General features: G+C 35.7%; 1 long non-coding RNA gene across 1 annotated transcript; it reads left to right on the top strand.

Annotated features, from left to right (window-relative positions):
• Positions 1-2,094: 2,094 nt before the first annotated feature.
• Positions 2,095-3,635, top strand: LOC129249461 (uncharacterized). The gene is made up of 3 exons (XR_008582657.1): positions 2,095-2,242; positions 2,353-2,582; positions 2,639-3,635. It is a non-coding gene; the product is annotated as an uncharacterized LOC129249461 (long non-coding RNA).
• The last annotated feature ends 1,359 nt before the right edge of the window (positions 3,636-4,994 follow it).

Raw genomic sequence — 4,994 nt, 5'->3', positions numbered from 1 at the left:
AGACCAGGTCATTTTAATGATACAAATTAAAGCATTTTTGCCATGCCTACAGATTTTCAATAATGTTCAGATCTGCAGAATATGGTAGCCATGCTAAATTTTCAACGTTTTTAGACGCAATCCAAGTTTTGACAACACTTGAAGTGTGTACAGATGCATTATCCTATAGAAAGACCTAATTAATAGATTCAAATATTCCACGAATCTGTGGAAAAGATGATTCCAATAGAGTTGTTTCCCGTCATTTTGTAGTCTACAATTTTTAATTCGAATATCATAATGGTACCTTTCATGGTACCTTTCCCCCTTTCTTAAGTCATGGAAATAGAATTGTATCCATCGGGCTCATCCAGATTATACTTCATTTCGTCACTAAATACTACTTTTTTCGATTTACCGAAATCGCTTTTTGTAACAGAACTCCTTGCAAAATCAAGGCGGCGTTCTTTGAGAAATTTCTTAAATTTTTTTTGTAATATTTTATGTTTGAGGGAAGTGGCGAATCGAAGGCGCCTTATGGTTCGGACGGCAACAAAGTAACAAAAGTAATGCCTAGATGATTTTTTCATACATCAGCAATCACATGTCGTAAACAAACCGCTGTCAAAACCCTTATTACGTCAGCAAATCAGCTAATTCCTTCAAATTCGCTCAGAGTCGAGTAGCCGTCGGAAGTTAGTCACACTCTTGTATACTGTACATCGTGGGATGTTCCATACATTAAAGCAGAGATATCATCTTACTTCATGAACGCAACATCTACTTATATGAAATTCGCCAAACATTTTTTATTTTTTATTTTATTTTGTTTTAATGCTCCACCGCAACTAAATCGTCAAGTGATTTCTTTTGAAAGGAGTAGCAAAATACTAACATAAGTGTCAGGTTCTTCAAATACAATATTATCGGCTTCAATTGTTTGTATTTGTTGTACTTAACGAAAATATAATTGATCACAAGCCACTCGATTAACGGGAAATCGAAGACACTTGAGCGCAGGCATTAGGAAGAAAAAATAAAATACGCAGAGAAGCAACTAACAAATTCAGTAATTATTACATGGAAAAAAGCAATCCACTGTCTCCACCGCGATGGACAGGCGACAGGACAGATAGATGGCGCAATATGTTTGCAAGTATGCAAGAACAAATAAATACACTCACACACACCTTGTATGATAGTTTCAAGCGAATCAATTTCGCATTTCCTCAGCACGCATTTAATTCATTTAAGTGGAATCGAACGTAATCCGAGAGGCAAGTGGGTGGCTCGTGAGCACATTTACTTCTAATGCAATAAAATATGGCAAAGCGATCCCTATAACGGTAGCGTAGTGACAAAAATGTCAACTTTCTGCCGGTTAGCTGCAGTCTGTCCACACATACACACACCTTCAGCGATGAATAGACACAGCCATGAGCGTAGCTTCTTGAAAGCGTAGCCAAACACCATAAGCAACTTAAAGACTATTCGACTCAAAAGCTAGTAAAGTGAATACGAAGTTATTCCGATAGCAATTTCATTATAAAATACAACAACACCGCAGTTTGTTCCACACGTGTGCACACTTTAAGATAGGGATAAAGGTAGATATTTGACCTGTGCGAAACTATGTTTTGGCATCAAACGTGTAGGTCACATTCAGCGAACTCACCTAGGTATACCTATGTAGAAATATATGATTTCGTTAATACAAAGTTGGTTAATCCAGTAAACATTATTCCCGGATTGATTTGTGCCAAGATCAAATATTTATGTCACCTTACTTTCTTCCAAAGTAGCGACAAAGCAACAGCATTGAGAAACTAGGCAAATATTCTTCGTCTTCTTGCCACTGACGCGATTTTGACCGAATTTAACAGAGCGTGCCAGTCGTTTCTTTCTCATGCTAACTGGCGCCTGATGGGCACACAAAGTGAAGCCAAGAGGAGGACTTCCTTTTCCTGTGCTACCACCAGCTGGTACCACATGGAGTACTTTCGGAGCGCTTTTATCCATTCGGACGACATGACCCAGCAAACGTAGCCGCTAGGTCTTTATTCGCTACGCTTTGTATGTATATATCATCGTAAAACTCATACACATCGCCTACATCGCCTACAACACTCATCGTCACCAACGTGCAAAGGTCCAAAAATCTTCCGCAGAAACTTTCTCTCAAACATTCCAAGGGACGCCTCATCGGATACTGTCATTATCATCGGCAAATATTACTTTCGCAAAATTCTAAATTCATCTTACGGTAACTAATTTTACTTAAATTATTTTTATCAGTGTGCTATTTTTTCATTCTTTTCTATGACTTAAAATATCCTATTAAATGAAAACCGCCTTCTACTCGCTAATACTCAGCGGGCGGCGAAGTATTGAAGCAACTGGTATAAGTTAAATAGATGGGCGTCATTAAAAACGAGCTGTCATAAATCACATATTTGGATGCACTTAGGACTGAGTTTTTTTTGGTATTTTGTAAACAAAATTAAATATGATAAAATTTTGTGTGCAAAAAGAAACTACGCTCAAAAAAGTTTGCTGAAATTTACATAGCAAGCGCAAAAATGGGCAACGAACGACTAAGGCTGGTAAGAATGTTTCTTATTTGTAATTTAGGTGTGTGTAATGAAGAATATCTTTTCAGGCTTCTCAATACTTAGAAAATGAAGAAATGCTCAAGAGCGGGAGTGGAGGTGTATTGGTAAATTTATATAATGTAAATCCAGTTCCAGTTCAAGTAGTGATGCGTTGAGCAATCTTCAACTTTTGCTTCATTGTATAGAGAAAGAGTCGTCAGTGCCATAAAGTACCTTATTTTTAATTTTGTATTTTTCCCCTCTTACGTGATCTTGTATCGTTGAGTCATGCTTAATATCGAATTCAATGAAGGCTTTCTAATGTTGAGTTCAGTTCAATTACTTTGTTGTTGCAAATGTTTCCTTACTTGTTGTTGCAAATGAACCTCAACATAACGAGCACAGAAATGAAGAATCGAAAGCAGCTAAAGTATGCACTAAAGTGGAGAAGTTCTTGGCTTAGTTGGTGTGTGCAACTGATGCCAGATATCACAGTTAATAAACAACTGGTGCGCTCCGTTAAACTCGACCGAAATCGCTTAAGCGGTTATCCTGCCAATCAAGAAGAAGAATATCAATACTATGCCACCCCAATATTTGATCAAAATAAAAAAAAATTTAAATCCTTTTAAATTCAAAGACAACCTTGAATCAACCTTCAAGCTGTTCCCGCCAGTTCCGCCTCTAGCAATTAGGGAACCAGTTGTTCAATGGCAGCATGTATAAATTGCATAATTGAAATTCGATTTGACGCTAATTAATAAGTAATAACTTAAGTAATAAAACAGATGTAAAGTCATGCACTTTTAATTACTTATTTATATTGTTTGTACTAAAAATTGTTTATATTTATTTATTAGTTAATTTTTACTATCTGCATGGTTGTAAAAAATCAAGTGGAATTAATTGAAAAGAAAAGAGATACATTTTTCGTTAAATTAGTTACTAAGCCCACCTTGACATTACGAATGGATTATCTTAGATTTTCTATGCTACGGTATATTTGGTATGGTCAATAAATAGTTAAAAAACTAAATTTAACTATTTATTGTTATTTAAAAATAATATGGAAATAAATAAAAATAAATCCGGATTTCATTAATTGCTAATTTACATATATTAATATTCTCATTCACTTTTTGGGGGATCAAAGCTCCCACTTCTTGCACATTCTTATATTTACATACAACGATAATAGTTTCACCATTCCACGGGTTCAAATGCTCCACACAAATATTTTTTTACTGTAACTCTACTGTAAGTCTCTGCGGACAGTGAAGCATCAAATCAAACTTGAATCCCAGAAATATTATAAATTAAAAACTGAAATGTCTTTAAGCGCTAATTTTGTTAATCTCTATTGAAAAAAATGTTTTGGTCAAATATAAATATACAGGGTCCATACGGTAGTTGAGAACATGCTATAACTTTTCGAAACCATTACTTTTCTTTTTGCTCTTTTTCAGATACGACATGGAGGGCTACGACTTAACTCAAGAAATGAAGAGACATGCCGTTAACGTCGCTATAAGTGCAAATCACACCGATTTAGAAATGTCTAGTACTCTTAAGTGTGCCCGTTCATTCGTTCATAAGGTTCGCCATAAATTGGAAAAATCAGTAGACGATTCAGAATCTGTTGCAAAACGCAAAAAAAAAAATACGAGGAACGTTCTGACACTGTTCAATCTGCAGAATTTATTCAACAAGAGAATAAGGATTCTTGTGAGCAAGGGAGTTATCCGTCGAGTTATCCATGAGGATCTCCGGTATAAATCCTACGTTATGCGCAGAAAACATAAACACAAGAACAGCGAATTATCAGATCAAAACCTCTAATGAATCTTTCAACAAGACTCTACTCCTTCACACAAAGCAAAGGCACACCAGATTGGATGTTTGAAAATTTCCATGACCTCATAACACCGAACTTATGACGGCTTAACTACCCAGACCTTAATCCCCTGGATTACTACTTATGGGGTGTAGTTGAGCGTGAAACAAATAAGCATCAGCATTACACCATTTCTTCTCTCAAGGCTGCAATCAATGCCGTTATGGTCAATATGAATAAGGGACATTTGATTCGGGCCTGCAATCGTTTCAGGGCCCAGGTCGAGGGGGTTATTGCATCTAATGGAAATTTTATTGAATGATTTAATAGATTTATAAGAAGTTAATGTTATGTAAAAAAATCGTGAAGTTTCATTAAATTTTATTCAAAATAAAAGTTTTAATTTTACTCACAAATTGTCCTCAAATACCGGACGCACCCTGTATGTAAGTTACCTTGCTGGTGTGATGTATTTCATGTAGCATAATTTATCTCACGGAAATCCTGAGTATGTTTCATTGACTGTTTTGAATTGGCAATTCATCATACATACACACATACAAACGAGTACATATGTATATATGTATGTA

The sequence above is a fragment of the Anastrepha obliqua genome, chromosome 5 (assembly GCF_027943255.1).
Source record: "Anastrepha obliqua isolate idAnaObli1 chromosome 5, idAnaObli1_1.0, whole genome shotgun sequence".
Lineage (NCBI taxonomy): Eukaryota > Metazoa > Arthropoda > Insecta > Diptera > Tephritidae > Anastrepha > Anastrepha obliqua.
The sequence above is the reverse complement of the archived record's forward strand: the minus strand, read 5'-3'. Positions and strand labels throughout refer to the sequence as shown.